This window comes from Mustela erminea, chromosome 14 (assembly GCF_009829155.1).
Source record: "Mustela erminea isolate mMusErm1 chromosome 14, mMusErm1.Pri, whole genome shotgun sequence".
Classification (NCBI taxonomy): Eukaryota; Metazoa; Chordata; class Mammalia; order Carnivora; family Mustelidae; genus Mustela; species Mustela erminea.
The window spans coordinates 55,794,137-55,803,802 of record NC_045627.1 but is presented as its reverse complement, the minus strand read 5'-3'; the positions used below and the strand labels follow the sequence as shown (position 1 = coordinate 55,803,802).

Below are 9,666 nucleotides of genomic sequence, written 5' to 3'. Positions count from 1 at the left end.
AAATAGATAGTACTTTGAATGGTGATACTACTATGGAAAAAATAAAGCAACATGTACACTTTGTTTTATCTTTAAACATATCAACTATAACAAGACATCTCTGAGACACATGGGAAATATACATATGAATTGGTGTTATGTGATACTATTAATTTTATCAGACTTAATGATGGCATGATGTCTGTGTTCCAAAAAATGGGTATTTTCTATTAAAAATATAGACTGATGTATTTATGGATAAGATTGCAAAAATGTTGATAATAATTGATGTTGGATGATAAATATGTGAAGGGCCTCTATACTAATATTTCTAATTTGGGGTATGCTTAAAAATTTACCTAACACAGTTTTTAAAAAAAGAAATTAATAGAAGGGAGTGGCAGATAGGTCTTGCTACACACCTTGCAAGGCCAAATAGGTGTATCAGAGAAGACCTGAGAAGATGACACTGAAACAAATGCTTGAAGGAGGGTGGGGAGGGGGTTATGTGGATCTCTAGGCAAAGAACATTCCAGGCAGAAATAGGGAGCTAGTGCAGAGCACTGATGTAGGTTTCAGGGTGCCTGGCAGGACATGTTCAAGGAAGAAGTCCAATTGCTGGAAAGCCATGAGAGACTGATAAAAGTAGAAGGTGGCACCAAGCGGTTAATGGAGATGGGATAGGTGGAGAGGAAGGAAATGCTGGGCCATATCCAGCAAAGAAGTCATACCCAAAATATATAAAGAATACCTACAAACCCATTAAAAAAAAAATGCAGGCAACCCAATAGAAAAATGGCCAGAAGACTTGAACAAGCACTTCCAGAAAAGGAAATAGCCAGTGAGCATATGAAAAGGTGCTCTACTTCATTAATCATCAGGGAAATGCAAATTAAAACCACAATGCTACACCACCACACACCCACAGAAAGGTTAAAATTAAAAGGCAGCAACACTAGAAGTTAGTACTGATGCGAGTGTAAATTGGTAGAAATCGCGGTGTGTACTGAAACTGAAGGTACGCATACCTTTTAGGCAAGCAGTCCCATTTCTCGGTACTATCCAACAGAAAACCATGTAAATGTTCACCAAAGACTGGAACGAGAATGTTCAGAGCAGCACCATTCTTAACCTCAGACAACTGCGGACGACCCAAACGCCCAGGAATAGTAAAATGGAGAAACCAGGGGTGACGCCATGACATTTAGAATGACAAAGTCAAGCAGGTAGATGAATCTCACAAAAACAGTGAGCAAAGGAAGCAGACACAAAGAATACTGTGATTCCCTTTATGTAAAGTTCAAAAACAGGCAAAACTAATCTATGCTGTCAGAAGACAGAACGTGGGTCATGACTGTGCAGAAAGTGACTGGAAAGGAGGATGGGGGTTGAAGACAAACTGGTGATGTCCCGTTGCCTGACCTGGATGCTAGTTAAGTACGTGTGTTCGATGTGTGGACAGCCACCGGGCCGCACGCTGATGATGTGTGCACTTTTCTGTGTATTATGCTTCAGTAAAATGATTTTTAAAAATCACTCAGGGGCATCTTGGTTCCCCCCTCCTCCTGGTGAGCCATGATAGGTCCTCCACACAGACTCCCCTTTCCCCCATCCCACACTGAATGAGAGCAACACCAAGCATGAGGATTGTTGCCTGAAAAAGAAAGAAGACGTGCCTTCTCAGCTCACAGCTGCAACCTCTAGGGTTCCAGATGCTGAAACTGTCATGGCGAGTTCTCTGGCTCCTAGGTGAGGATCTACTCCAAAGAAACAGGGCAAAACTGTAAACAAGAAATGAAAATATGAGGACAGTCTCTTCCCCTTAGCATCATGAATGTTGATAAGGAGACTTTTTGTATCTTATCCAACAGAACATTCTTACAGAGGATCACAATGCCAGTTAAGTTGTGGTTTCATTCTTAATCAATTGTTCAGAGTTTTATAGAAAGAGAAATTGAATATTTTAAGTGTAGACATTATGAACTCTTTAAAAGCCAAAAATTATTACAGCTTTTCAAACTAGACATGAAAAGCCCACTGAGGCATCCTGCAGGTTTTAATTTCTAGTATGGTAAATATTGATCTCTGTAACCTACATAAACAAAAAGCTCTTTGGGTTCTCAATTTTTTTTAAAGAGTAAATGATCTTGAGATCAAAAAAGGGAGAAAATCACTGTAGATGATCTTCTGCCACACTAGGTCCACTTATTCCTATGACCTCGTACTATTGTTCTAGAACTCCAACAACCAAAGGAATCTCTGGCTGCGCCTAGGGTGCCATTCCTTCAAGCTCAGGAAGCTGCTTTTCAGTGACCTGAAGGACTTTGACCAAGGTTAGCTTGTTTCCTCCTTGGCACTTTGGTCTATTTTGGTTGTTGGGTTGTTTTTCCCCTATTCTTTTTTCTTTTTCTCATTTTTCTTTCATTTTTACTTTTATCATTTTTTATTGCTTTTCATTCAATTATATTTTAGTTGGTTGATATTTGCTTTTTGTCTAGCACTGTATTTTGATTCCATTACAAAGATCAGTTCCTCAGGTGAACTTTGAACTGATTTTCTTTTGAGGTGATTTGGACCAAACCTCTCCTCAGCTTTTCCCAAATGTAAGCTGACCTTAGGTCACCTTGACTCCAAGCACAGCCGCGAGGCCAGGACACTACGGGGCTCTCACCACCTCTGCTGAGGACAGACTCACTGGTACTGACAATGGTCTGGAGGCCACTGGCAAGCATGGCTCAGTTGTGGGGAGGCTGGCCCAGCACCTCCTGCCCCAGGAAGTGGTGGCCATGAAGGTCACTGATGAGATGCCACAGAGCTCCTCCTGCCTCCAGACTTCCCCGCAAAGCAGGAATCATGAAGGCGCTGAAGGATGATCCCAACACAGGGAAATGCTGGAGGAGCCGAGGCTGAGGAAGCTCCCGGCCTCACGAGGAAGGGCGCTGGCAGAGGGGGGGCGCCGAGTACCTAGTGGCTCCCGGCGGCAGGAAAGGGAAGAGGCTGAGGCAAGTTCCATCAGACGGTGTCCTCTGTGCAAATCGTCAGCAGAGGCGTGCTGCCCATCCGGACTTGAAGGCAGAAAACCTGCAATTGGAAGCTGGCGGGAACATCACGATTGCAAACTGGCTTCAAAGACAAATTCGCCTTTTCCAACAAGCCCGACACTGTCTGCGGCGGTGCCATTGGGCTGCCCCCAGCTCCCCCAGGAGAGAACCGGAGGGGGGAGTCCACACTCTGCCTTTTGAGGGACAGACGGTCCAGGAGCTGTGGGGCCCGGTACCAAGCAGAATATCTCCCATTCCCTTCTCCCCCACAGAACGTGGAAATCTGCGTGAGAAGTGCGCATTCCCATCCCAGCAAGAGAGGCAGGTTGAGGATGCTGAGAAGGCTCCGTGGATTGCTGTGGGTCATGACCCCGAGGACCCGAAGGCCGTCCTGGAGCCAGTCTGCGACTACAAGGACCCTGGGCAGACTGCGTGCGGGGGGGCGGGGGGGGGGGGCTGGTCACACGTGGAAGGAGAGATCTAGGACTCACAGGCCGGAAGGCGATGAGGCATCGGCCACACACCTGCTCCTGGGTTTAAGAGACCCGAGGACATCGCACTCCCTGAAACCTGGGCTTTCAGCTAACCCACCCCCTGCAGCTTTCCTCCCCGCCCCCGGTCTCCGCCAACCGCAAGCCCTTCCCACCCAAACTGCTACTCCAGGGCCGCTCGGAGGAGCTGCCCAGCTCCCAAGGACGCCCTGCTTGACGCCCTGGAGACTGCAAAGCCCCTGCGCTCGCCAGGCCCCTGCCGGCCTGAGGGGAAGGCCCTGCTGTCCCCGCTGCCATCGCCAGCCTCTCCAGCAGCACAGATCCGGGCAGGAATCCCTCACTGTGAGGGAGAGCCAGCCTCGGCCAGGCCTCCAGGCAGAAGGGCAAAGGCAGCCTAAGCCAGCCGGGGCCCCGGCGCACGGCCCTGCTTCTGCCAGCGACCCCGGGCCGCTGAACCAGAGACCCAAGGCCGCTCAGGACTCTGCGCGGCGCCCAGCAGAGCCCTTGTGAGGAGCCACGGCGGCCCTGCACAGCCCTAGACCCCCCGCAGGGCCCCGGGGCCCCCGCTTTACACCCTGTGCGGGCGGCGGAGCCCCTCGTGTGCACCGGGAGCGCCCCCTGCCGGCAGCCCGGCGGCTGCCAGACCCTGCGATTCCTCGCTCGGCGAGACTCGGCCTCTCCCTGCGGCCAGGGCGCTGCCTACAGCGTCCCCGGGAGCGTCTTCGGGCAGTTCCAGTTCCCAGCCACAGGCGGAATCTCTGTCCCCGGTCGCCGGGAGGAGCCTGTATGACCCTGAGGGCAGAGGCCGAGGGACGGCACCCGCGCCCCGGGGCCACCGAGGGGAGGAACTGCCCGCGGACGCGCGGCAGGTGGAGGACGGAGGTGACAGCTCCGCGGGTCCCCGCGCTGCTGCTGGAGGCGGCCGCCGCTCCACCCAACAGCGGCCCGTGCCTCCGCGTCTTTCCGGCTGCTCCCGCCGGCCCTGTGGGACAGACAGTACCAGGGAGAGCACACGAGGCGGCGCGAGCCCAGCTGGGCCGCCCCGTCGCCAACCTCACCGCGTTAAGCAGGGGCTCCAGCAGCCAAGGCCGGGCGGGTGGAGGGAAGGGAAGCTTCCCGGGGCACAAGGAAGGCTCCCGGGTGCGGGCTGGAGGCTGTCGGGCCAGCGGCCACCTTTCCTCCCTGCTCCACCGCGAGCTGCGGGGCTCCTGCCGGTGGCCGGCGCTGAGCCCTCTCAGGGCCTCCGCAGGCCGACTTCCACTCCTACCCTTTCTCCGCGTCTTTCCTCCTGGCAAACCAGAAACCGGTCCTGCCCTGACCTCAGGCCCCTGGGCGGGTGGGCTGGTCCGGCTCTGGGCATTAGAGGTGTGGCTGGGGCGCTGTGGCCACCTTCCACCCCCAGCCCTTTGCCCCCCTCCTTCCCCAGAGCCGGACACTTCTCCACACGACGCTGTGAGAGGGGTACTTGTCCCCTTCCTCCAGCCTGTGCCATCACTTCCCCCACAGCCCTCCAGGGCTTGAGTGCTGAGGGGACAGACTGCAGGGCTCCGCTGGGGTCCACTGGGCTGTCTCCCTCATAACAGGAACACTGAGCATTCTCCGCAATAGCTGAGACTTTGTCTGGAAGCATCCGCTGCCCATCACCCTCTTCCCCTTGGTTTGTACTGATGTGGACGCTCTCTAGTACCACCACAGTGACCTCCTCTCGCCACACCCTCCTGCCTAATCAGTCTGTCTCCCTGGCTGGCCCTTCCTGAAAACGTGGTCCATCCTTCGGCTGTGGGACAAGCAGGGCAAAGTGGCCCCTGTCTGCCGGCCTCATTGCTGGTGTAGGAATGGTTGGTTATGGGTGTTGGCTGGTGTTGGCTGCTGCATCCCTCAATTTATTTCTCTAGGGTTCTGCTCTTGAGAAATAAGGCTCAGCTCTTGGGCTCCTCTTCCCTCTACTGACTATTCCTGCCCTGTGGAACTATCCAGATGCTCCAATGGGTCCAGGAGGGCATGGCATGGCTCCTGAAGGGGGTGGGGCCAGGGGCACCCCAGCTAGCCCCCCATCCCCACCCCTAGCATCCCAACTGCACTTAATTTCTCCTCAGGATCAAACACATAGTAAAAAGAATGTTTGGGTGGGGGGAAGGGAAACTTTAAGCCTCTGTAAGACTTTGAGAGGAATGGGAGACATTGGAATCTTCAGAGAATTGACATAAGCTGACTGATTTGTTGTTGGTTTTTTTTAAAGGGGGCAGGGGAGAGGCAGAGGGAGAGAGAGAATCTTAAGCAGGCTCCAGGCCCAGCACAGAGCCTGATGTGGGGCTTGATCTCACAACTCTGAGATCATAACCTGAGCTGAAATCAAGAGTCATTCACTTAACCGACTAAGCCACCTAGGTGCTCCAAGCTGACTGATGTTTTAAAAGGATCCCTGTGTTGGGAAAAGTGTTCAGGGGACCAGGAGGGAAGTAGTGAAACACCAGGAAATACTGCCATCATGAAGGGGAGTGGTGATGGTGGACAGGACCAGGGTGATGTGCACAAAGGTGAGGAGGAGGGCATCCCTGTGGCTGGCAGCTTGTACCTGTGGGATTAGCCGGCAGGGTGTGATTTCCTCCGGCCTGGCTCTCTCTGCCTCCCAGGCCCAGTGTGGCCTTGTGTCCTCTTCTATCTCTTTTCTCAGACCCCCTCTTTCAGCTAATTGTCAGAAGATCCAAGTAGCAGAAGCCAAAAGAAGTCATCTAAAATGCATATTAAGAAGTATAGAGCAAAAGGCGAGGTAACAGAGGAAGAGAAGGCCCTCAGTTCACGGTCTCTGCTGTAAGCAACAGAAACCAACTCGAATTAATCTCAACAGGAACGGAATTTATGATAATGATCTTGGGTAGATTGCCACCTTGCCAATGTGCATGGAGAGCCAGGTTCCATGGAGCCCAGGGTCGGTGCCCACAACCAGCTAACCCAGCTCTTTAAGGGCGGGCAGCCCCACCTCCAGCAGCGAGCTAAAGGCTCTACAGCTTGCTCCATCCAGCTCTCCAGCCCTGCACCCTGCATCTGTCCCACCCCAGCCCTGCTGTCACCACTGCTCTAGGAACTCAATCCAAGTGGAGGCTCCCGGTCCCTATCTCCCTGAGTCACGGGCTCCTGCTTCCAGGTCCATGTGAGTCACTTGACCATGGGATAGCTACAAGGGAATCTGGGGAACCAACCATTAGTCACTGTCATCTCCCCATTGGGGGAGGCAGCCTCTGCATCCCACTATGACCAGTAAGGCAGGGGACATACCAAACATACAAGGGACTGCAGATACTAAGCAGACTTCAAGGAAGACACACACAAATGTCCATAAGAAAAAGGATATCAGATGGGGACCAGAAAATGTCCTAGGATTATAAATGCCAGACTTGGTTTCCTTCTGTGGCTCTAATCCACAATACCAGAAGGAAAATCCAAGAGCAAAATTATTAAAATGTCCCATTCTTTTAGTAAGGGATTTAGCCTCCTGAAAAAATTACCTTAATTGATTAACTTAATTCATTTGGATATTTGTTTGAATATTATTGACATGATAAAATTTCTATTTTAAAAATGTTTGCATGAGGTGCCTTAGTCAATTGAGAGCAACTAGCTCTTGGTTTCAGCTCAGGTCATGATCTCAGGATTGGGAGATTGAGCCCTGGTCAGGCTCTGTGCTCAGGAGGGGAGTCTGCCTGAGATTCTCCCCCTCTGCTCCTCCCCCGGCTCACACATTCTCTCTCAAATTAAAAAAAAAGAAAATGCGTGATATATATGTATCTATATATGCATACAGATACCTATATATAGAGATAGAGAGTGCATATCAGAACTCTGACAATACCTTTTAAACACCCAGCTTGATCTAACTAGAACTGAGCTGAATAAACTCAGAATTCCCAGGTATTCAAAAAAATTAATTACCTTTTGGGTTTCAGTTAGTTTGAGTTGAGTTGCTGTCACTTGTACCCAAGAGATTCTAGAATAAAAAATACATATAATTAATTATTATTGTAAGTAAATATTACTGATACTTAACTTTTGTTGATTCTATTTAGACGACAGACATAAAGGGACTTATATGAGAGAACTTCAGGTATAAATGTAATAAAAACAGGTGATTATATTAGATTTTTATAAACCTCATATCTAGAGCTATGACAAATTTTTTATTTTAAAATTTCCCATTGTTCTTAAAGTCTCATTTTTCCTAATGCATGGAGGTGGGCCACAAGCTTGTTTAACAAAAAGAAGAAAGAGGTCGTGATGTATTTTGAAAAAAAGTATTTTTAAGTTCCAAGCAAGACAGATTCTATTATTCCTGGAAAGGAACTTGTTTTGACATAGATTTAATATCAGTGTGTGAAAGGATAGATTTTAAAACTTAAGCTATTTATAACATATGTGGGGGAAATTAGGAAGATTAGACGTGATTTAAATAAATACAGTCATGGCATAAAATTAAGACTCAGCTAAGTATCTGAGTCTAGCACTGCTGCCCTCTGATCCTCAATGCACACACACACACACACACACACACACACAGCAAAATAGTGATTTTGCTTTAAGGGCTGTAGGACACTAGATAAAGCTTAAATAATGCACAAAGAATTTTGAGAGACTTCCCACAATCACCAAAAAATGAACAAGGACACCTACCTCCACTCCCTCTTAAAACTCCACTGAAATAAGAGTAAAGGGGTTAGATTAAAAGGTCAAGCCATAAGGATAAATAGAAGTGGCAGAGAGACAAGAACAATGACATTGGGGAAGCAAGTCTGCAGATGCAGGTGGAGTGACTCCATAGCTAACACGAGCAAGCCAAAGCCCAAGCCTCTCCCCAACCCCCCCACACCTGCCCTGGGGCAGCAGAGCTATGAGCAAGCTCCTTCCTGCCCCAGGCCCCTCTCAAGGTCTGAACTGGAGGCATCAGGGACCCTGAGGGTTGGGGGATATGGCATGCGGGTGAAAAGTGCAGGGTGTCCCTGGAAGTGTGAATACAGAGCGGTGAGAAGCCCCTTTCCACTCCCACTGGCAGAAGACTGGAGCTTTACTCTCTGGAGACATTCATCCACAGAAACTCTGGATTTCAGGGCCTCAGGCCCCCCCATGCAGGCAGTAAGCTGTGCTGAAAAACAGGGGATCAAGTGAGCGTCTGCCCACCAGACAGTGGGACCCCCTGGCTTCCTGGTCCACTGGGCTCTCTGAATCTTGCTGGCTAAGTTAGGGTGCTGCATTCAGACTGCCTCAGACTGCCTTTACCACCTTCTTTCTGATTATGTTTAATTCCTACAATGAGGTGATACACACACACACACACACACACACACACACACACACACACACAAAATGTAGAAAATGAAATATTTCCAATCTATAATCCTATATAATCCTATATCCAGCCAAACTATCAACCAATTATGAGGATAGATTGAAGGATGGACCCAACATGTAAATTTATCTCCTAGAGGAGCCTTCTGAAAGATGTATTCTATTGAAATGAAGGGAAAATGTGGGGTGGGGTGGAAGCCATGAGGTCTCAAAAAATAGAGGAGCCAATATATGAGAGAAATGAATAGAATTTTCAGGATGAAGGTAAAGGGAAATATCAAGACCTAGAAAATAAGGAGACTGGATAAAGTGAAACCAGGGCTCCTGGAGTGATGGGCACCTCCAGCAGGACCAGCTTATCCCCAAAAGACAATATGAAGTTCCCATATGTCACGTTCTCTTTGGGGAATGCCCATTCGTTTTCTTGCTAAACGACACTCCCCTTTTAATAGCCTGAGAGAGACTCTGAACTACTACTAACACACTCACACTCCACGTCCACTAGCAGGAGACTGCGAAGGTTCCTGCAATTACTTAATGGTTTCTGATGGATGTCCACAGCGTAACTGGCTTTCTAGATGGCGGTTTGGTAACGTACCAAGGTCCTTAACGGCCGCTAGGGGCTCGAGCTGCGAGGCTGGGGAGCGGCCAAGTCTCCGCCTCACCCCGCCTCCCCCACCCCCTGCGCCTCCTCCGCAGCGCTGGCTTCCTCTAGATGTCTTGGATCCCAGATTCCAGCCCCAGCTCCAGGGACTCTCGGAGGAGCAGTGGGAGATGTTGAAGCCCCAGGAAAGATTTCTACGCTACAACTCACAAGT

The 9,666-nt window shown here is 49.9% G+C and overlaps 1 long non-coding RNA gene across 3 annotated transcripts in view; it reads right to left on the bottom strand.

Moving 5' to 3' along the window:
- Positions 1-731: 731 nt before the first annotated feature.
- The window catches only part of LOC116573447, a 31,850-nt gene continuing 22,915 nt past the window's right edge, over positions 732-9,666 (bottom strand). The window contains exons 1-4 of one of the 3 annotated variants that reach the window (XR_004278795.1): positions 9,338-9,424; positions 7,442-7,496; positions 2,944-4,493; positions 732-1,760 (exon numbers count right to left, since the gene is read on the bottom strand). This is a non-coding gene — a long non-coding RNA (uncharacterized LOC116573447). Of the gene's footprint in view, positions 1,761-1,790; positions 4,494-7,441; positions 7,497-9,337; positions 9,425-9,666 lie in introns of those variants that run through there. The other 2 variants (XR_004278793.1, XR_004278794.1) reach the window with 2 other exon arrangements.